This window comes from Stegodyphus dumicola, chromosome 8, assembly GCF_044657685.1.
Source record: "Stegodyphus dumicola isolate Sdum_Otavi_A_Nest chromosome 8, ASM4465768v1".
NCBI classification, from domain to species: Eukaryota; Metazoa; Arthropoda; class Arachnida; order Araneae; family Eresidae; genus Stegodyphus; species Stegodyphus dumicola.
Window position 1 is genome coordinate 99,946,557 of NC_140775.1, and position 25,381 is coordinate 99,971,937.

At 30.9% G+C, this 25,381-nt stretch overlaps 1 protein-coding gene across 1 annotated transcript in view; it reads left to right on the forward strand.

Annotated features, from left to right (window-relative positions):
* The first annotated feature begins 15,214 nt into the window (after positions 1-15,214).
* Positions 15,215-25,381, forward strand: part of CAH1 (carbonic anhydrase 1) — a 120,323-nt gene continuing 110,156 nt past the window's right edge. Inside the window, exon 1 of the mRNA XM_085822174.1 lies at positions 15,215-15,490. The gene's annotated coding sequence lies outside the window, so the exon portion shown is untranslated. The remainder of the gene's footprint in view (positions 15,491-25,381) is intronic.

The window sequence follows — 25,381 nt, forward strand, 5'->3', positions numbered from 1 at the left end:
TTTGCTATATGAAAGTAATAATAACCTAAATAATATGAAAGTAATAATAAGTATTTTATACTATTATAGTAAATGTATTTATTTACACTTGCCTGCCATCTTAAAAAACGACATTTTCAACAAAAAATTGATCCATTACTTTTAACGATATTTATTTATTTATTTATTTATTTTTTAAGTTTCGAATACTTTACGATGCGTAAAAACAGCGTTTTTCAAGATGGCTGACGATTGTAAAAGTCGCGCCAACAATTGCGCCAACGTAAATCGCCAAAAATCCGTGCAACCGTCTACCAAAGTAGTACCTATTTTAAAAATAAAATGACAACAAAGTCTCGGTTACCATAACTAACTTGTCCAGCAATGAGTTTACCATACGTCGTATCGTTCGCCAAAAAAAGTCGCCAAAAATCGCCAAAATCCGTGCAACCGTCTACCAAAGTAGCACCAATGAAATACTTAAATTCAATAAACGCTTTTTTATGAAACCAAAAGTTAATCTTATCTTCGGAGATCAGCAATGTCCTGTTCTGACAATTCTTTGCTCGGACGCAAGTTATAAAAACACAGAAGATAACCGTTGAATGATCCGCTTCAAAATCTGGCTTTAAAACAGTAGACTTCTGACATCCATTTCTCCTTGAAATAAATTTCAATTGGTACTACCAAACTTGTTCTGGCACAGCTTCAGTATAGCCCCCCCCCAGAATTTTAACCAAAAAATATCGCCAAGAGTGACGATAAATGATATGATGTGGTAACCCAATGCAATGTAAGCAATAGGAAGGAATTACGGTTACAGCTAATATAGTAGTCAGTTACATTTATTCAATTTCAATACAAATTACCGAGATATCCATTTACTCATAGTTAAATACACGTGCCAATGTTTTCTTACTTTTCCGGCATAGCTTCTCTTAAAATTTATCTCGCCCTGCATTGCTCGGGGAAATACTACATTTTAAAATTAGAATTGTACTAAAATTAACTATCTACACAAAATTCGTAACACTATTTTCAGTGAATGTTTAACGCTCAGATATTGTGGAGAATTCTGTTTTGGAGATCAGATTTTTGCATTTAATTATGGATTGCTCTAAACCTGCTATTAGTGATGTTGTAATTAAGTATCGAGAGATTTTAAAGGAAAAGTTGAGGTGGGAGTTTTCAAACAAGCGTAAAATTTTGGGAAATCCAGGCATTCCAAAGAATACTTTATGTATGAATTAACAAGAGAGTATGAACTTTTTAGAGGATTTTTGAAAGGATAAAACTTGTTGTGAAAAATGTAAGATACCATGCAAATGTACCTTACATTTGAGAAAGCCAAGCAAAGGTGAGATTTTCCGGCATTGTTTTTAAAATTACATCTTTTTAACCTTAATCATTTTCATTAATCATTCCTTAATGTTTCTTTCGGAACAGCTTCAGTATAGCCCACCTTCAAAGTTTGGCGAATTTGTTTTGGCGCCAAAGCACATGAGATACGTTGTTTTGGAATATGGTTGCCATCCAGATTTTCGACGAAACTCCGTGTTTCAAAAAATGGCAGCCATCTTGATTTCACGAGAAATCGTGGATAATAGAAATAAGTTTACGACTATTATACACGATTTTAAGAGAAAGAAATATTAAGAAATGATTAATAAAATTGATTAAGATTAAAAGGATGTAATTTTAAAAACAATACCGGAAACCTTTAGCTATTTCACCTTTAATAACTAATTTGGTGTGACGTCACAATGTATTCTCCATGCTACGCGTAATTTCTATTTTCTCTTTAAAAAAAATAATGAATTGTTTATTATTGTAAATTAACATCAAATTCTTTAAATTTATATTTCTGAGCTTAGGCGCAACTGAAAATAAGTATAATAAATTGTTTATATTTAAAATTATCGTGATACAGTAAACGAATTCTACCAGTTATTACAACGATAAAGAACGTCGCAGTCTCTCATACTTGTATTTCATACAGCTTCCATATTTTCAAAGATTTTTAAGCTTTAGCATTTATACAAATAAAAAAAAAAGTTTTTTTTAAATTAATACTCTGGAACATATCAATTTTATCATATTTACAAATCAACGTTTTGCTACGTAACAACATAATCCCTTATCTACCAGGAAGTAGACAATTTTCATTATTTTCTAAAAATTTTAAACTTCACATTAATGAAAAACAGGTTCTTAAATTCCTAAATCACATTATATTCTCTGTAGGCAGGCATACTAGAATTCTACACAGAAATAAATAAAAAATTTAATTTCTCGCAATGAAAGAAAATATTATAAGAAAATAAATACTACAAATTAGGAACACTAAGCAATGCTTCACATACACATACAGTGTCTCACAAAAGCGATGGGACACTTGTGCTTAAAAAAGGAAACTGTAGTAAAATAAATTAAAAAAAAAAAACATGTAAAAATTCTTTGTGGGTGTGTTTCATACTTAAATTTAGTAACAATTATTACATAACATACATTTTCCCAAAATATTAAAATATCAATTTAATAAAAATACAATTGTTTAGAACGGAGCAAAAAATGGCTCACATAAGTGATGGGACACTTACTTTTCCATCAAATAGTATTTATCCAAAAAATTTACTTCATAAAAGGTTTTAATATTTTGTTGGATTTCCTTTTACTTTTAAAACATGATTTAATCTTCTTGGGATGGATTCGACTAATTTTTTTGCGATTTCTGGAGTGATTTTACCCCATTCTTCTTGAAGCACCGATTTTAATTGTTGTTTTGAAGAAATGGTGTGTTTGCGAAATTCTTCCCTGGGTTTTCTCCACACCAAGATTCTACCGCCAGAATCAAATATATTAAATTTACTCTCATCAGCAAATATAACTTCATTCCAGTAACCAGAATTCTTATTTATGTTGAATTTTGCGAAAGCCAGTCTGAGGTTTCTATTCTTTTCACTCGCGAAGAATATTTTCCTGGCTGCTCTACCGTGATATCCAGCAGATCGAATTACTCTTCCAATAGTCTCAGGATTAACAATTACTCCATATAATGCTTGTAAATTAGCAGCAACTTTAGGAGCACTCATTCTTGGATTTTTTTTTAATATTTCGAACGATAATTCGCTTTATTCCATTGGATAGCTTTGATGGTCGACCAGGTCTTCTTTTATCCTGAATCATATGATTCTTTTTATTTCGTTTAATGATATTGAAAACTGTTGAATGACTCAGGTTAACTGTTTCAGCAGTTTCTCTAATAGAATTTCCACATTCAATATGCAAATTAATAACTAATTTTCGAATTTCAGGCAAAGTTTCTTTTCGTTTAGCATTCATGGCTACACAGAGATAAAAAACTCAAAAATTCCAAAACAAACTGGAGAGAAATACTGCAGACGATTTTATAAATTATTGCCAATTGCTTTTGAGTAAAAATAAAAACCCCAAAAAATATTTTTATTGCTTACTTCAGACGATTTTTGTTGCATAGTACATAGTAGTTAGTATCTAATGGTGTCCCATCACTTATGTGAACCATTTTTTGCTCCGTTCTAAACAATTGTATTTTTATTAAATTAATATTTTGAGAAAATGTATGTTATGTAATAATTGTTACTAAATTTAAGTATGAAACACACCCACAAAAAAAAATTTACATGTTTTTTTAATTTATTTTATTACAGTTTCCTTTTGTAAAGCACAAGTGTCCCATCACTTTTGTGAGACACTGTATTATCAAAGAACTCATATTATCAAGTGCGATTACGATTGCAAACACTACGTATTATAATAATGAGGTAAAAGTTACTTATAGGGTGAAAGTTTACAGTTTTGCTACTGTTGAGTTGATCGTCGGGCTATCGATTATATCGTAAGTCGGAAAGCATTATATACATATCAAAACCAAAAAATTAAAAATACAATTTAAATGAAAAATAATGTCTTAAATATAATTCACAATTAAAACAACAATACAAATTTAAAATACACAAACGATATGTTAAACATTGCATATAAAATACGTTACATCACAGCTCGTCATCACACATTATCTCGTTTTCCTTTGTACACAACGATCCGTATTCGCTCGAAAAACATCATAGCTCGGTGTCCATATACACATCCATCTATTTCCACCTTAAAAATATCAGAGAATTGCACAACCTCGGCATTCCGCACTACATTGGCTCTGCCCATGTACACATCGATCTATTTTCCCATAAAAAAAATTCTAGAATTGCACAAACTAGGCACCGCTCACAACCTCGGCATTGCACACTACATTGGCTTTGCCCATGTACACATCGATCTATTTTCACTTAAAAATATCCTGGAATTGCGCAAACTAGGCACCGCGCACAACCTCGGCATTGCGCACAACATTGGCTCTGCCCATGTACACATCGATCTATTTTCACTTAAAAAATCCTAGAATTGCACAACCTCGGCATTGCGCGCAACATTGGCTCTGCCCATGTACACATCGATCTATTTTCACTTAAAAAAACATCCTAGAATTGCACAAACTCGGCACCGCGCACAACCTCGGCATTGCGCACAACATTGGCTCAGCCCATGTACACATCGATCTATTTTCACTTAAAAAAAATCCTAGAATTGCACAACCTCGGCATTGCGCTACATTGGCTCTGCCCATGTACACATCGATCGATTTTCACTTAAAAAAACATCCTAGAATTGCACAAACTCGGCACCGCGCACAACCTCGGCATTGCGCACAACATTCGCTCTGCCCATGTACACATCGATCTATTTTCACTTAAAAAAATCCTAGAATTGCACAAACTCGGCACCGCGCACAACCTCGGCATTGCGCAAAACATTGGCTCTGCCCATGTACACATCGATCTATTTTCACTTAAAAAAAATCCTAGAATTGCACAAACTCGGCACCGCGCACAACCTCGGCATTGCGCACAACATTGGCTATGCCCATGTACACATCGATCTAGTTTCACTTAAAAGAACATCCTAGAATTGCACAAACATGGCAACGTGCACAACCTCGGCATTGCGCACTACATTGGCTTTGCCCATGTACATAGTGATCTCTTTTAACTTAAAAATTAAGACAGTGTTATACTCTTCATTGCTCATATACTCAGGAATGCTGCGCGAATAACCCTTTAAATAAGAATCTATAGCTTAGGTATAACTTATTTTTAAGAAAAGGTGTAACAATGTAACAATATTACGTCATAAAAAGGCGTGTCCAAGCCTAAGACAAGTAAAAAACGTATCGACTGGTGCAGCCTATTCCAGGATTGAGCCAATAATTTTAACCATAAATAACAGGCTATAAAAAGAAAATAAAAACAGAAATTTACGAGATCCCCCCCCCGGGAAAACAATAAAATTAAATTTGTGAAACCATTAGCCTGTGCAATCATATTTAATGCACAGTTTCCAGAGTGAGGGACGAGGACCCTGTTTCACGTGTCACTCCACTCGATGCAATTTAAGTGTCTACATAAAAAACTATTATAATGGTTGATTATGTATACACTTATATTGCAATATTGCAAATTTATGGAAATTTTTTGTTACATATTTTAAGAATATTTTTAACCTTTTTATTTTTCCTAATTTTAATGTTTTTCCATTCTTTTTATACACTTGCCATTTTTCAACAATTGTAATTTTGGTTTGGTTTCAATGTTTCTTTTTTTCTACTAAGCAATGAAAACACTCTAAAGGTTATAAGTAAAATTTTCCCAATCTACATCTCTGATAATCTCAAAAAATGCATTGCACAAATCAATTTTCTTTTCATAGCAACTTTTTTCGAACATAAACATAGCCAAGTAGAAAGACGCATCATTTTGCCTATTATATGTTGGGAAACGTGTTTTTACGTGTCTCCAAGTGCTTTCGATTGTATTGTTGTGAGCGCCCGTACTTGGATCAACAAAATTCAGTGAATGGTTAACGGTTAAATGTTTAAATCCTTCTTTAGTCAACACATCGTGATTATAACCCTTCCAACAATCCGAGATGATAGTAGTGCCTGGCTCTATCCATTGTTTAATTAATGCAATTAAAGTTTCTTGACTCCGCTCATGCACAGCCACTAAAACCACCTTTCCCGAATCACGCTCTACACCCCCAAAAACCCACTGACTTTCGACATAATGCCCTTTGTTGTATTTCCTTTTACCAAATTTTGATTCGTCTACTTCCACAACTTTGCCTACACCACCAATTTTATTTGACATCAATTCAACATAATCTAACACTTGTTCATTAACGAATTGACGCCAGTCTGCTAAAGTCGTAGAAGAAAAGCCAAAATCCTCTTCAATATTACTAGACGCCGTACCCTTAATTAATTCCCATGTTAAGAAAAAGATTTCCTGTAAATTGAGCTTACTACAAGCGAACCAAGATCCTCGCCTAATTGATTTTTCAGCCCTACACATCTTGCATCTCCAAATACTACCATTCGATGACTTTTTCTGATAAACTAACCCGCATGGTATCTTACATTTTTCACAACAAACGTTATCCTTCAGTAAACCACAATCCATCAAAAATCCTCTAAAAAGTTATTACTCTCTTGTTAATTTATACATAAAATATCTGTTTGGAATGCTTGGCTTTCCAAAACTATTACGCTTGTTTGAAAACTCCCACCTTAAATTTTCCTTTAAAATCTCCTGATACTTAAATATAACATCACTAACAGCAGGTTTAGAGCAAGCCATAACTAAATACAAAAATCTCACCTCCAAAGTAGCCAAAAAATATATCCAAAATAGTATTTTCCACGGTAACTGAACGTTAAAAAATCGCACAACAGATCGTATTTTATTCTCGAATATCTTCTTAGCCCGAAAACAGTATTATGAATTGTGATGATGATTATCGTTTTTTATTCTCGACTGTATTTAAATATTAATTTTAGTAGAATTCTGATTAAAAATGTTGTATTTAGATATTAATTTTAGTAGAATTCTGATTTAAAATGTTGTATTTCCCAGTGCAATGCAACGCGAGACAAATTTTATGCGAAATCTACGCCGGAAACGTAAGAATATATTGGCACGTGCATTTAACTTTGAGTAAATGGATATCTCGGTAATTTGTATTGAAAATTAAATAAATCTAACTGTCTACTATATTAGCTGTAACCGTAATTTCATCCTCTTGTTTACATTGCGTTTGGCGAATTGTATGGGTTACCACATCAAATCATTATCGCCGCTCTTGGCGATATTTGTTTAGTTAAAATTCCGGGTGGGCTATACTAAAGCTGTGCCTCATTTTTATTAATCATTTCTTAATATTTCTTTCTCTTAAAATCGTGTATAATAGTCGTAAATTTATTTCTATTATCCACGATTTTTGGTAAAATCAAGATGGCCGCCATTTTTTGAAACACGGAGTTTCGTCGAAAATCTGGATGGCAACCATATTCCAAAACAACGTATCTCATGTGCTTTGGCGCCAAAACAAATTCGCCAAACTTTGAAGGTGGGCTATACTGAAGCTGTTCCGAAAGAAACATTAAGGAATGATTAATGAAAATGATTAAGGTTAAAAAGATGTAATTTTAAAAACAATGCCGGAAAATCTCACCTTTGCTTGGCTTTCTCAAATGTAAGGTACATTTGCATGGTATCTTACATTTTTCACAACAAGTTTTATCCTTTCAAAAATCCTCTAAAAAGTTCATACTCTCTTGTTAATTCATACATAAAGTATTCTTTGGAATGCCTGGATTTCCCAAAATTTTACGCTTGTTTGAAAACTCCCACCTCAACTTTTCCTTTAAAATCTCTCGATACTTAATTACAACATCACTAATAGCAGGTTTAGAGCAATCCATAATTAAATGCAAAAATCTGATCTCCAAAACAGTATTCTCCACAATATCTGAGCGTTAAACATTCGCCGAAAATAGTGTTACGAATTTTGTGTAGATAGTTAATTTTAGTACAATTCTAATTTTAAAATGTTGTATTTCCCCGAGCAATGCAGCGCGAGATAAATTTTAAGTGAAGCTATGCCGGAAAAGTAAGAAAACATTGGCACGTGTGTTTAACTACGAGTAATGGATATCTCAGTAGTTTGTATTGAAATTGAATAAATATAACTGACTGCTATATTAGCTGTAATGGTAATTCCTTCCTCTTGTTTACATTGCATTTGGCGAATAATATGGGTTACCACATCATATCATTTATCGTCGCTCTTGACGATATTTTTTGGTTAAAATTATGGGTAGGCTATACTGAAGCTGTGCCAAGATGGCCGCCATTTTTGAAACACGGAGTTTTGTCGAAAATCTGAATGGCAAACATTTTTCAAAACAACGTATTTCACGAGCTTTGGCGCCAAAACAAATTCTCCAAACTTTAAAGGTGGGCTGTACTGAAGCTGTCCCTTGTCCTAAAAAATTTTAGCAACTTTCTGAGATTAGGAGACCAGCACCATCGAAATTGATATATGCACTCCTAATTTCCAGTATCTCGGTGAAACCTCCAATTTAATATGACTGTAATGTACTTTGGAGTAACTGACAAAACAAATTATCTTAAAAGAACATAAATTTTATTTTTAGTTTACGGAGATAGATAATTTGTATACAATTCCTAAGTGGCAAAATTTTCATACATCTACTAGCTGGTCAAACTTCAGAATTCTAATCTTAAACCATTTCTTACGTTGCTGAGCAACGGTTACATAATACAAATATGGCGTTGCCACTTCAACAATAAATATAGTTATTTGATAAATAACAAAAAGTTACAGCCTCAATAAATTAATAGTTGTACTTTTTTGGCTTACCAAAAAAAGAAAACAAACCGAACCGCGACATCCCGTATATATAAACAAAATTTAGATAAGCATAATGATGATTAAACGTCAAATATTATAAAATATTCATTTTTAGAATAGCTAGATAATTCTTCCTTTGAACTACTGTCCTTCCAGTAACAATAATACGTTAAATCAAAATATTGTAGCGGGTGCTATACTAAATTCTTTTGCATTTGAACTAAGTATTGTGATAATATGTTATAACTCAGGAAAACGGTGGAAAAAAAAATTAACATTAATTAAAAAAAAAAAAAAAAGGAAAAGTGAAAATTCGTGCAGAAGCGCTAGTACACAAAATATATACCATATTTACTCGCATATTTCCTTTTCAGCGTAGGATTTAGAAATTTCTGTTTTATAATAACAATGTAAGGTGCATGCACAAACAGGAAAGTATATGTATAAGTAAAAAGAATACTTTTGAAATTGGTGACTTCTTCAAAATGCATAATATAATATTAGGGTGTCTTTATGGACGCTTTTATGGTACGGTTATCATTTAAGCGTTCTATTCAGAAATAATACACACGACGTAATTTCTCCTCTCAGTTTCCACGCGGTAAATTTAGTAGGAAAAGGGGAAATACATTATTAAATGCAGTATATTAGTTCTTAAACTGAACTAGAAGCTTAGTAGTTCTGCCAGACGTAAGGGGATATTGTTAGAACTTTAACGATTTATTTTCATTACGCAGACTTATAAGTTCTTCATCTTTTCGACATTGAGTTATTTTGTTGTTATCAAGTGGCAGACACATTTTCCATTCGAGACAAAACATCGACGACTGTGTAATCTTTCCCTTTAACGTAATAATATTCGTAGAAAATACTGAAATATATTAAAGTTGATGTATCTGTATGGCAGATGCTTTTTCATTTTTAAGATTGAAAGCAAATGTTTATGGTTTATGATATGTATAAACTGTAAAATATCGATTTTTCTAAAAACTGTTTGAAGCGTTTTACAGAAAGATATATGCCTAACATTTCTTTGTGGTCGGTAATGTATTTCATCTACGTATCATTTAGCTTTTCCGAATAAAAAGCAATAGCCTTCCACATGTCATTCTCAAATCGTGGTAAAACAAATGCGATAGTACAGTCTGATGCATCCATATATAAGGGATAAAATTGGATATGAATTAGGGAAAGTTAATAATGTAGCGTTTGTTAAATTTTGCTTAAACTTTTCAAACTGGTTCTTGTGTTCTTCTGTCCAAAGAATTTTTTGCTTATCCTTTCTTTTAGAACTTTTTAAATACTCGAGTATTAGCAGTAGCTTTAATGTAACTGCGATGAGACTTTATCAGACTAAGGAACATTCGGAGGTCATGAACAATTTCTGGAAGCTGTAATCTAATGCAAGTTGCACTTTCTGTGGAAGAGAACGTGAATTATTTGCTGAAATTAAGTACCAAGCATTCTAAAATCTGTACACCAAGAAATGATTTGAATATTTTTATACGACGATCGTAGTTATGTAGTCTTTCAAAAACCAATTTAAAATCTGATCCGTGTTCCTCTTCTGATGAAGAAAAAATTAAGATATCGTCAAGGTATTGCAAAAGAAATCCACTCTTCAAAATACTTCATTTATAAAACATTGGAATGCGGACGGAGCATTACGAAAACCAGAACTCATAATACTTAATTCATAGAGACCGAAAAGTATTATAATTGCAGTTTTAGGTTTATCTTCTTCTGCAATAGCCAATCTTACTAAGCCACCGATTCTTTAATCAACTGAATAAGCGAACGCTTGAAAATTGCTATGGTATGTATTGGATGGAAATGGGAATGGGAAAACTAGAAAGTAGAGAATAAATACAACTTTAAAGTTGTACATACATTTTTTAAGACTTAGCGATAAGATTAAACAAAAATTAAACGAACTTAAGTAATAGATAAATATTATTAAATAAAGATTAAATGAAGGAATATCAATTATTTCATTGTTTATTTTACATTACTCAAACTTTAATCGAAAACTTCGCTGTGTACAACAAAAAAAGATTGTTAAACATGATCAGCTAAGTTCGTCCACGTCGCACGCAGTTTTTCCTTCCCTTTTCTAAGATGCTTTGACATATTAACATTTGAAAAAAAAAAAAAAAAAAAACTACGTTTCTTAAGCGTTAATGTGCACATACATTAGGTATTTTTGAAATTGGAGAAGTGAGAAATGAGCAACGCCGTCGCCGGGACTCGAACCTGGAACTCTCGAATATGCGCTGCATATGCTAACCGTTACACCACGAAGGAATGCAGAAAGGAGGGAGAAAATATATTTTACTGAAAATCATCTGTTGGTGGAATAGGATAATGAGAAAGTATTATTCGCACCCTTCAGACTTCTGTAGTCACCGAATGGGAGAATCTTTGTTGTAACAACACGAAGGATCTTTCTGACACAGTATTCACATCATCATGAATCGCCATGTTTTTTGTGGCGACATGAATCGCCATCTTTCTTTCTGGCAACATGAGGGATAGCCCATTGCGAATTCGATGGTCTAATTACATAATTACCTAACATAAACTAGAACTATTGTTTGACAATTCGTAATCTCTTTGAATCTAATTGTTGAGTTTTTGTTGATATATGATGTTTGATTTCATTTACAGAATCAAGCGATTAATAAATTCGTTTTTGTAATATCGGGATATAACGAAAACAAATCAGTAAAGATTAAAGGAATTTAGAAAGTCAGTCTCTAATATGCCTCAAAGCATGGTCATTGAAAAACAATTCTAAGTTCAAGAATTTTAACACCTTGCGTTGAAACTTCTGTTCCATTTACTGCATATAGTAACTTAATATCACTTTCAGTTTACCTATCAGAATTAGTAGCAAGAATTAAACCAATGTCCACTCCACTGTGTATTAGTAAATGCAGTCTTGTTTTTTTGTCGTTACAATTAATCGAGAATTGCGGCCAATTTTAAAATTTTTGGCCACAAGGTTTGTGGCTAATTTACCGCTATGAGTTTTCCGACTGTTTCCATCTACATGGAGTTTGCCCTTTTCCTAGAAGCATTTAAAACCGAAAGTAAAATAGTAGTAGCAGTACTTACCCCGAGGATTACATCATTTTCAATTTCGAAATGTGCTCATACTTCTTGGTAAAGGATGCACAGAACTCTTAAATTGAGACTGTCTCGATGCACTTTTTATTTAGACATTTCTGTTCTGAACGATATATTTTTAAATTCCATAGTATTGGAATGTTTGTGATCATATTAGTTTATGTTTATGACACATAGTTAAGTTTTCGGATTTCTTTTCTGAATTTTACCCGCTGTAATTGCAAGTTCTTCGAGAGATTCCTTAACTGATCAACAATATGTTCTTGATTCAGACAGTTTTTCTATCCACAACGTTTTTCAAATTTTTTTTCGATAATATAATAAAATATATATATTAAGGATAGTTAAATAATTCTCTACTCTTCTACCAGAATGCAAATAACTTAAAGAATAAATAAGCTCCAAATCTGAGAGAAAAGAGAGCTTTTGGCAGTCTTTACGACCTTTACTCTATTTCGCTTCCCTGTTGACAGAATTCACACTTTATCTCATTGCTATATCATCTTATGGCTTCGGAAAGCCACATTTGCTTCGCGAATACTTAAAACCGACACAAGTATTATTTAGAACTTTTATTTTGTATTTAATAACCAATATTTTTTGTACGTGTTGTTCTGAATTTCTGTTAAGCAGCGGAATTGACCTCTTTTATACTAACCGTCAGGCTGACTTGTTAATAAACGGGTTTATTTAAAACCGTCCCTTTGAGTTTGTGATTACTATAGTTAGAGGAATGACGAAACAATAAAGTCTTTTGACTGTCTTTACGGGTTCAGAATCTTGGTATTTTGGAACAGTGTACAGCTATATAGTGTCAGAAAATGTTCGATTTTTTGTCAAAATAATTACGTTAGAGCTATGTTACCCATAAATGTAATATACATATATATATATCGCTTCCGAGGCATGAGAAATATAATTTAAAGTTTGTCAATCGGCCGATTAGAATCGGAGATATAGAATTGCTCCTTCCATTTTCTTTTTGATTCACTGTGCATATTAGATATACGCTGTTTGAGAATTGCTGCGGAATAAAATTTCTTGTGGTATAACTAATGACAGACAATCTCCTGGGAACAGTAATATAGTTTCTTTTATTTAAAATAAAGTTGTAAAAAATATAATTGCTTTTATTATACACAGAGGCGCGCATTTTCCTCATTGCATCAAATGGAAAAGTACCTAATCACGGCTCTGTTTCACGGCATCCACGGCGTAGATGTAATTTGTTTGTCCCTCGATCGGAGGCAAGGTGCTCACCTATCAGGTGCTACCATAATAAAGTGACTACCGCTTGCCGTCTTAATAGTGGCCAATGCCTATAAATTACTAGAGCCCGCCCTTAGGGAAAAAAATGTCTTGAGCAGTAAGCCTTCCTTTTATCAAATGAGATCGCAAATATTCACTTGTTATTAATTTATGAAAAAAAAGTATCATAGCAATTTTTTTTTCTTCTATTTGGCTTTGCCATTATGACTGCTCATTTTAAGTATAAGGTTTTATGCTATGTATGTTTTATTTATGGAGAACTAATTCTTGAATAAATAAACTTTCCTACTTGTATAGTTTAAAATTGTTTTAGGTGTTAATCTTGTAGGATTCTCCACTGTGTATTTCTCAGTTGAAAGGGAAGAACCTTAAGAACTAGTAAGCGAATAATAGCTTGAGTTCGTAAGATAGAAAACAACAAGTAAGAAGAGTGAAATTATTCCAATTCCTTTATTATTTCAACTAAAGTTTAACAGAACTCCGTATTGTAAAGTTAGCATACACAATAAAGCCGACACTTGGACTTGAATTTAAGAGACTAAGAATTAAACTAAACTTATCTTAAATAACGAGATATAGCCGAAGCTATCAAAATTCTAACAGAGTTGGCCCTTTAACGCTAATTGACTGCGAAGCTATCAAGGGCCTAAAGCACGGACGAGCGTAATAGTAGCTTACGAGAGAGTAGCCTAAAACAGTGCTCCGCAACCTTTTCTCACCAGCGACGCACAAAAAATCTTTGTGGAATTTCGTGACACACCAAAGAGTTCCGAGTTATCAAGGAAGTGCCGAAAAAATTCAAATGCTGACACACTTACAATCACACACACAACCACACAACAGTGAAATATATAAAAACATTTAAAATAGACATTATTAAGGAAAAAAAAATTATCATTGTGTATTAAATACATGATAAAAAATTGCAAAATGTCAAATACATGTATTTGATTGCGGCACACCTATATCCTACTCATGGCACACCGGTTGCGGAGCACTGGCGGCGGACGCGTGCAGGCAGAATATCTGGTATCTCTCTCACTAAGATTGTAGAACACCGCGGTTATATACCGCTCTTCCTCATTAGCATTCAGACGTGACTCTAAAACTACGTTTTGGCCGGAAGTGGTAAGTTGAAATTAAGAATCGATAGGAAAGGAAATTTAACTCAAAATTTAACTGTTAATAAAATTAACATAATCCTTACAAACTGAAATCTCTATCTTAAATGTTAAAATCCAAGAAATTTGAATGCCAGCATCCGATTTCAAGTTCTTTTTATTACTATGATTTTTATACTTTTTAATTAAGAAAAAAAAAAAAAAAAAAAAAAAAAAAAAAAACAGTAAAAACCTTTTTTGAAACTTTAATGTAAATTCTTTGACTTGGATTTTAATCTAGAATTTCAGATTGCAAATTTTTTGTTTTTTACTTCTCATCCAGGGGCGTAGCTAGAGGGGGGCAAGGGGGACATCTGTCTCCGAGCGTAGAATTCAAGGGAAGCTGAACTGATGTCAGGACATTTTAGAATTAAATGTTTTCCATCCTTGGCAAGCAGTAGGGGGCGCGAAATCTTCAGTTGTCCCTGGGTGCTGAAAACCATAGCTACCACCCTGTTCTCATCCCTATATTTATTATTCTTTCAACCGTTTATTATTTTCAGAAGGAAAGTGTAGATAGATCCCCCCTCCCCAGAAAAAAAATCCGATCATTTCACCTTTCAAAGTCGTATATTACTTAACTCCCTTACAATAAAAAATAATACGAAAAAAGCCTGAGCGAATTTAGTCATCTCACATTTATTTTACCATTATTTTTATGTACTGTTATGTCATTTGCGAGTAAAATGATATGCGGGAAATGAGGCGTAAACGCACGAAAGAACTGTTTGCCCGCCACTTCTACCCATTTATGAAAACAAAAAATCGCAGTTTGTATGATCGTCTCTACTCGCGCATGCTCCATGACATCCAACACAGCTGGCGTAACAGGTTTCCCTCCGCGCAAACTGGCAGGAATGTTTCAGAATCCGTACTTTTTTTCTTACGTAGTTTTCTCCCTCGGAACCAGCTCCGTACGCTAGAAGATCAAATTCTCCGAGATTAACATGCTCTCTATAAAGCTCTCTAGTCTGGGCGATGGTAATAAGTAGCTGGGCTGGAAGAAAAGTCATTTGAATTTTATTCTTCGTGTGTGAAAGTTCCTTTTAAAGCTTCCGAGCTGGGTACTTGCGTGAGCTTCCTATCCCGAACACATTCTGTATCCCCTGCTTCGGACTTTTCCTGGGGATACGATTTCCACAATGGTAAGCTGGCCTTATTTTTTATTGGAATTATTAATAAAATCAATCAATTATCAAAAACTAAAAATGAAAAAAATCAGTAAATAAAAACTACAAATGAAAAAAATTAATAATCAAAAACTGAAAGTAGTAACTGTTTAGGGAATAAATTTATCAAAATAATTTATTTTTATTTTATATGAAGATAATCAATTAATTTTGGTTCTGTTTTTTTATTTTTTTAACTTCAAATTTGTATTTTATATAAAATACCCGCATCATATTTTTTATATTTAAAAGAGTTATTTCTTTTTTTGTTTTGTTCTTTTCCTCTCTTAAATATATTACCGTTATCTCTTGTTTACATTTATATTTTACATAGTTCTGGAAACATTCTTCTAATGTATTAAAAGAACAGCTTAATATAAAAGTTAGCATATTATTAAAAATAACTACTATGTAAACAAATTAATATAAAAATAATCTTACTAACAAAAAATAAAAATAATATTGAAACAAAGAATTATTTTAAATAATATTATTAATAACTACTGTGGTAAATTTATTGCTGTAATAATAAATAAGAAATGCACAGAAATTCATTAAATTAAGTTTAAAACACTATTCTAAACTTCTGTTAAAATAACTTTTAAAACACTATTTTGTTTAATATTTTGTTAAACTTCTAAATCTACAATTCTAAATTTATATTTTATATAAATGCAACAAAACTATATTATTGTAAACAATCGGAATTGAAATTAATTGATGTTTCTCAGACAAAATAAAGGTCAGACTATCGTAAACAAATTTTATAAAATCAATTTATATATTATCATCTTATTTATAAATTTGTCTAGTTCATTGTAAATTAAAAAAAAAAATGTGATGAATTAACCCGTCTTACAAAAGTGCTTGGAATGGTTTACTAATGTCCTCCATTTATAATAATCTAGGAAAATTTAATTAATTTTAACTATCAGCTTTACAGCTGTCTCGAATTTAAACAAAATACAAATTTTGAATTTCAGTATTAAAATTATTTTAATCATTTGTTTCACATTTTTTTATTTAAAATCATAACAATTACAGAAGTTTAAGAGTTCTTTATTTCACAATTTCGCCTTCTTCGTTTATAAACTGATTCCAAAAATTACTGTCCGGTTAGGATAAGAAAATCGGTTTCTCTTTTTATCTCTACTTACTCTTCTCTCTATCCCTTTCACGCTTAAGTGGTAAAAAATGAGAAATAATTTAAAGCACTACATATTTTTAGTTAAAATATTTTTAAAACTCATAACTTAGCATTTAATATTTAAAATAAGAAGCAGAAGAATATTTATGGAACAAATTTTATATGAGTCTGAAGAAAAAGTATTTAAAGCTATTGATAAAAGATGCAACATTCTTCAATTAATATCCTTTTTTCTCTGTTTCGAATTCGCTAAATTAATTTCTTCATAAATAAGATAGTTATGTATGTAAGTGGCATAAATGTTATTCGTTTCTATAAACATTATATGACAGAATGAACTTTCTTTGTTGGAAAGAATATGCAATATTTTTTTTACTTTTAATTCCTAAAAATTAGTCTAATTACATTTTAATTAAAAATTGCGCTTGCAATCTGAATTCGAAAGTTTTTGTGTCATGTGTAATTTTTATTAATGAGTAGCAGAATTCTTGAAAATTTTTATCATTCTTGAGAACCATAAAATTAATCATAAATTTCTCTTATATTTGAACATCAGGGTAATTACATTCAATAAATTAAAAACAAGGGACTAAAGAAAAGCAGTTACTAAATTCAAAGATTTAGAATTATAAATTTTCAAATGGGAATTTTTGATTCTATTGATAAAAACAGCGTTATAATTTGATAACATATTTACAAGGATTTATAACTCAGTTTCATTATTTGTTTGTTTGGGTTAAAGCCTGAAATTAATTTTTGAACCCCTTCTACTGATTTTCGTGAAATTTTTCGCACATCCTTACTTGCAATGACAATAAACTACTTCACAAGAAGTTTTTTTAAATTCCTTATTGTTATCTTTTTTTTTTTTTTTTTTTTTTTTTTTTTTTTTAAATTTAGTACAGAATCTTTTTCATAAATCCTTGTTTAAAGGTCAAGCTACTACCTCAAAAATTTTTATTTTTACACCACTGAGTTGAGAGAAATATTATTTTCCAAGCTTAAAACATAATTTTCTAAGTATTTTTAGCTGACTAAAATTGATTTTTCCAAGATTTTTACTCGGATTTTTCAAAAATCGTTTTATTTTTTTAGCTATCGTACAACTACTAACAAGGATTTTTAAATTCAAAGTTTTAATTCTTTGCTTTTAGCAGGCCCATGATTTTAAATGATGATGAGATTGAATTTATAAATCAAACAGAAATTTAAATTAATTTAGTGTAATCCTAAAAGTATTTAGAAAGAATCATTTGAAGCGGCTATTTTCTTTATCACTTTTCCGCATTTATGAGCTAAAAAATTTAAAATTAAATACACAAATATCTCTTTTAAGCTGCGCGGTTTCAATTACATATGTACATTAAAAATAAAAAGATAATTTTCTTAATTACTTAAAAATATTCTTGTTGTTAAGTAACTGAATGTAAAATCGTATGACTTCTATATACGAACTATATTAGAATACTAATAGAATTCGTACGGTTTTATTTTCAGTCACATACGATTAAGAATATTATGACATCTAAATTTTTACACTTAGTGAATTCGATTAAAATAGCATAACTTAATATTCTTAATATTTTGAATGTTTATGAAAAAATGACTTGTTGAATGAAAGTTAATATTTAAATATGAAATAAATATAAGAGTTTTGTAATATAAGAGTGTATTTTGATATACTATAAGAGTTTTGTAAAGTACGTAATTTAGAAAAAGTTGTATCGAAACTCTAAGATTTGCGTTTCTACTAGACTGGTGGTAGTTTTCTTGTGATCCTTTAACATCTATTCAAGCTTTATAATGGTTTTATTATTTATTTATTACAAATATTTAATAAATAAACAGAAGAGGCATTTCAAGTTTATAAAATTACTATTTTAAATGTTTAACGGTAAGTAATCGAGTTATAATACAAATTTTTAAAATGTTACATAACCCACATTCCGGAATAAAGTTGATAAATAAAAAAGTCTGCGTATTCTCAGACATGGTCTAGACCAAGGTCGGTGACCTGCGACTGGTCCTGGGGTCATACGTTCTCCTGGAGATTCAAGCATGTTTAAATCTATAAATTTTTTTAGTTATTATGCTTTGTTTTAATTATAAATCTGGTTAGAAAGGAAATATTTATACTTTCCTACGATACTTTTGCAAGCAGTGAAAAACAAAGTCATAGGGAAAAATTTATTATCACTCGGATATGATGCCCCACATCTACGAAATTTGATGTGTATTGCGTATTTTTTCCAGGAGGAGAGGAAGTCTATGAGCACTTTGAACTGAATTTTTTTTTGTTTCTTTTGTTTTAAAGTTTTAAAATTCAGTTTTCTTTTTTAAAACGTAGAAGAAATAAAACTCAACTTTGCTTTCAATTTTCAGATTCCTATGTTGTTTGTTATTCCATGCATTTATTACATTCTGTTTCCCAAATTTTGCATTCTAGTAAAGTACCGTCAGTTCAGGTGGACGAAATATTCGTTGCTAGCCTCATGCGCAAACTAACCAGTAGGACAAAAAGTACACAACTGTATTCGAGCAATTAAGCCTCTTCTTTATTAATTAAGTGCACGGCAGCACGTGGCTTTAATTTATGATAGGATAGCATTATATATAGAAAATTTCATCCGCACTGTTTCAAACAACTTGTTTTAAATGTGTAATTATAGCTTTAATTTATGGAAGATTAGTTCCTAAACTGGTAAATTCTCGTTATTGTTAAAATTAAAAATTATTTCATGTTTGAAAGAAAAATTTGCATATGGAGATCAAACTGTAATTCTTTTGATTTTTGAATTTTTAAAATATTTCCCTAATTTTTTCATAATATATTAGACTGTACTCTAAAGTTTCCATACTGCAGTTTTTAATTTTGTTTTATTTATTACATATGTATTTTAATATTTGGGTTGATTTAAATGTGATTTTTTTTAACTGATACTTCACATAATGTCTTCGCTTAACGATTGAACTTTTAATCGGAAAAAATTTTTCTCTCTTCCTTCGGATAGAAAATAGTCCACCAGTTGAAGTTTGTGTCAAATCTCAAACATAATTTAGCGATTTTTCCATCATTATGCGTCCAATACATTTAAATTTGAACTTCGAGAAATCTATGATTTATAATGTCCCAAAACTTTTATTCGCTGATGTACTCTGTCCAGGGACGTCTTAACAGCATCATGTGACTCCCCTGGCCTTTCAAGGCACACCGAGTTTCAAGTATAACAATAAATTTGTCAAAATACGGCACATTATATGCGTAGATCCTCTCGGCTATTGCTATTAGTACTCATCAAGACGCCATTGATCCTATCTTGCCTTTCAAAAACGAAGAGCGAAAAAGTGTTGCAAAATAGTAGAAGGTATTAGTTTTAGAGAGAAAGCCTTTTCCCGCATATCACAGATCGCTTTGCTATTTTTATTTAATACAAAAAGTTGAATAATTTAATATTATTATATTAGAACTATTTCAAGGAAACCTGAAAATGTATTTAACTGGAATTCGGTAATCTGATATCATATATGAAAAACAGATCGTTTTTTTTTAATACTGCTGTATTGAGAATTTTTAGACTAATTCTTGAATTAGTCTAAAAATTCTCAATAAGCAGTATTAATAATATTAACATTAATTTTAATAATATTAACTGAAAAAAATACTGACTACAATAAATAAATAACTTTAAAATGCATCTGCAAATAAATTTTTAATAATAGAATTGGATTTACTAACATCAGTAGTATTCTTATTAAAATTAGAAAACAAGCACTATTTAGGAATAATTAGTAATTCAGAAAAAGCTGCCATTCTATATCGCGGTAGTAGTATATAAGACGCAGTATTCTTTTAACGATACTTGAAGGGAAAATGTGGGTTTTAAAGTGCATAAATTGCATAAATTCCAAGTTATGTACGAATAAAGATTATATTATTTAACAGTCAGAAAGTTGGGATAAATGTTTCTCAAGCGCTTATGTCTTTGGTTTTATATAGTTGTCAATCTTCTTTGTTTTTTAATAGCTATGTTTTAGCCGTAGAGACTAATTTCATAATAGTTTTAGCAATTTAGTGAACACTTATTTTTATTTATTTATTTATATCTTCAAGGAAACTTCTTCGGGATGTTTAATGTTTTCAGTGGGCTGGTTTTCTCCGTGCTGGAGCATAAAGTGCTGCTACTTCATCGCAAGCCTCGAAAGCAAGCGATCCAAGTGAAATAAATGTATAGAAACAATTATTTAATACAAAAGACACTAAGTTGAATAATTTAATCGTTTCTGTGTTAAACAAGTACAGAAATCTACATATGGTATTAATTTATAATGAAATAATATAAGAACGTTTTTATCTACCTTTTCGCTTTGCTATTTTTATTTAATACAAAAAACACTAAGTTGAATAATTTAATCTCCCCTATGTTAAACAAGTACAGAAATCTACATATGGTATTAATTTATAATGAAATAATATAGGAACGTTTTTATCTACCTTTTCGCTTTGCTATTTTTAACATGTGGTTTTAAATATAAAACTTTTTGTTCGATATCTTTGATATCTGGATGACTAACAGTTAAACTACCATGTCTATTGAGAGTTTTTATGTTAAAACTGTTTTAAGTGATAAATCTGTAATCTGAATGCTAAGATCAAAACACAGTTTCCTTCTAATCTTAGGATTTTTTTATTCTTTAATACTTTTTTTAAACTTTAAAAAATTTTAATGCTAAACTTTTCAAAATGTTACCTGTAATCTAAAATTTTCAGACTGCAATTATTCTTTATACCTGTATAACAACTCTTAAAAAATAAGAACTATTTAAATGCTTTTGTAACAAGTTAAATATGAGGTAATTTTTAGAATATTCTAGCAAACCTTAGAAGAAATGCTAAAAATAGGTTTTTATGATTATGATAACGCTTTCATAAACCAATGTTTGATCATAAAACATGTATTTTCTGTCATAAACATAATATTTCGAAAATAAAATGGTTTTTTACCTCACTGAAAAAAAAATTTCCATCTGTTACTAAATTTGTGTTCTAATTTTCTCTTTGGCTATACCTTAACTTGTTTATTATCGAAATATTAAGCACCTTTATATATATATATATATATTATTTATACATAAATGTAGAAATATTGAGGAGCAATAGAAAGTACTGCAGAAATATCTGCAGTATATGTAAAAAAAGCAGTAGTTCGTTTTTAAAACAGCAGATCATGTTGTAACATCTCCGTAAATACTTAGAGCAAAGCAAAATAAATAACAGCTTTTTATAACCACTCAGTTATTTAACAAATGCACCAAAAATTCAAGTACTTCTTACAATGTAGTATAATTATTATATTCTTACACTCTAGGGTAATCATTGTATCTATGCATGCTATCTATTTACGAATAAATTCATAATGAAAGTCTGAAGTCATTTCCTTAATAATTCAATGTACCCATTATTGCTCAAGTCTAACAAGGTAATGAAACACAACGTAATTAATAAATCAACAGACACTTAATAAATTTTCGGGGAGTTTATACTGCAAATTCGTGGTAATGTAATGAATGCATGCCGAAAATGTGGTGGAAAATTAATTCCGTGAAAACATATAGACCAGAACTAATTAAAATGGCACCCGAATATTAAATAGTGACAAACATTTCATACCCCGATATGTGTTTTCAAGAGTAAATACAGATCTAATAATAAATATTTATGCTTCAAGTAAAGCGTAAATGAGTTTGGAAGAATTAATTGCTGTGTTTGCGGAAATTCAGCTCACTGAACCTAATGCTTACCGTAAAGTTTAAGGAAATGAATAAATATTTCCCTTCCCCCCCTTAAAAAGATCCAAATTGATGTGTTTATAAAAAGGGAGAGAGAGAGAATGGGAAACAATAATTTTGGAGTGAAATAATGCAGTAATGAAGTAGTAATAAAAACATCAACAATTAATTGGTAATTACAATATGCCGTGTTTCTTCTGTTCGAAGAATCCATCGATTGCAGTTCGAACTCATTAATTTTAATAATATTAACTGAAAAAAATACTGATTACAATAAATAAATAACTTTAAAATGCATCTGCAAATAAATTTTTAATAATAGAATTGGATTTACTAACATCAGTAGTATTCTTATTAAAATTAGAAAACAAGCATTATTTAGAATAATTAGTAATTCAGAAAAATCTGCCATTCTATATCGCGGTAGTAGTATATAAGATATATAAGACGCAGTAGTAGTATATAAGTATTCTTTTAACGATACTTGCAGGAAAAATGTGGGTTTTAAATTCCAAGGAATACTACTATGCCTAACTATAGATTTAAAAAAAAAATTCTTCGAAACTTTCTGCGCTCGACCAAAAATTGTCTCCTGACCCATAGTTTGGAAACTGTAGAGCTTTTAAAAACTCCAAATCATAGTCGAAGAAGTAAATAAAGTAACTCGAAGACTTAATGTTTCAAAAAGTTAAAAAAAAAAAAAAAAAAAAAAAAAGCTAAAAATATTGAAAATATAAAAATTGTAACATAAAAAAGAAACTAAATTGACCTTGGTAAGCTGGTTTCAGTTTAACACTTGAAACAGTCTTATTAAGCTAAGCAATTACGAAAGGTTCACTGCTTTAAGAATTAGTTCCCAGAAATAGTAAGTATAAAACAAAATATTTAATATTTAAAACGATGTATTCAAAATAGTAAAGCTAAGGGTTAAAAAATAATAAAAATACTTTCTACGATGTTATTTCATCATAAATTAACGCCGTGTGAAGGTTTGTACATTTATTAAAAAAACATAATTATTCAAGATTTTATTTTGCTGGATCATTTGCCCACGAAGCTTGTAACAAATATTTTCATCAAGTGACAATATTTTTTAATTTGCCAGAATACTAAACCCACTTGCTGAAACAAATAAGCGAGTATTCGAACTGTCTAACAATTGCAATAGCGGATATAAGACTATGCAGTACTCATAACTCAGACTTTCACAGAACCGAGTTAATAAACGCAAACACAATATCATGAAAATTGCATCCACAAACACAACAAGGAGGAAAATATGGAAAATGTTTCATTGATAAAAATCCAGAAAGGAAAAAATACACGTTACTTCAATAATATAAATTATAATGAAATTTAAATATGATAAAAAACAGGCAAGTTCTTTTTAAAGCATTATCATACTGAAATCTTTTCCTAGATGCGGATCCTTCCTTCTTTACAGAAATTATCTTGATTTTCTCAAAAGAGAAATACTTAACGTTTTCGCTATACAAAACAGATTTTGTAATACAAGGAGACAGCAAACCAGAAAATACGTCGTATTGAATCCACCAAGGTTTGCCGGCGTAGTTTAGCATAAGATGGTCGTACAAACAATGAAAGTGTGATGCTTATCTTCTGCCCGTTTTGAAAATAAATTTTTAATCAAAAACCTGAAGTCCCTTGGTTATAAAATGTTTGTGATTTTCACTTTTTGTCTTCAAACACGTTTTTATATACAAAGATAAATTTCATACGCTGTTGAAATATTATATTATTTTATGCAACTAGAATTCTTACAAAAACATGAATTTGACGTACATTTTAATAATAGATAAAAATTAAATATGTTTTTAGCGCGTTGTTAATATTGCAGTAGCAAAATTAGCCCGTGCAGGCTTAAAGTTTTGTTGCGAGCGGGTTCGTAATAGATTGCATGCACACAGCTTCGATGATAGGTAGATAAGACTTATTTATCAAATAAAACACTTCAGAGATCAGGAAATTTCCACAAAGATAGTCGTACAACTCTTCACAATATCACAGAGTACAATCACTAGTTACATTTCAAACTACTATGAACGATAAACATAACGCAATGCAAAGCACACCTAAAGAGAAAGCTACCCAGAGATATCTCAGTACTCCGAATTCACGCTGAGCTAACAATGCTCTCTCCGGCCTTGTATAGTTTTTAACCCGGCCGCCGAGATATTTCTAGTACTTTCTGCTTGTCGAAATTACGGAAAGGCAACATGAGGGTCGAATTACGGTTACATATAATATAATGCTCAATTACATTCATTCAATGCCTATTACGGTGATACAGGGACCGGACCAAAATGTCGTCAAATAATCATTAAGTTTGGCGACTTTTGGCAATATATCACCAAATTTAGCGACAAAATTAGTCGCCGAAATCGTTGCCGGCTTGGCAGTATCTCGCCAAACTACCGAGATACCCATTTACTCAATGTTAAATGGACTTGTCCCTGTATTCTTACTTTTCCAGCATAGCATTTCTTTTTAGATTCTTTTGCGTTACATTGCACAGAAAAATACAACAATTTCACATATAACTGCAATAAAATCATTTATCTATGTACAAAATTCGTAAAAATATTTAACGCTTTCGGTTCTAGAAAGAAGAGGATTTAAAAATCTCTAAATCACGTGCATAAAAAACAATGTATAATAATGATCAAAAGCAGAAGAATGAATTAAAATTATCAGATTTCGATGAACATGGAAAACTTCAAAGCAATTTATTTAATGGAATAATAAGAATTTTTAACATTTGTAACGGAAAGAAAATTAAATGCATAATCGCTAGAGGTTCAATGATTGAAAATTGTTAGCAAAAGTACTGCAAGAAATTAATAAATTCACTTACTCCAAAGGAGAGTCCTTAAAAACTGAGTAATGAATTTAGTAGTAATAACGGTTATAAA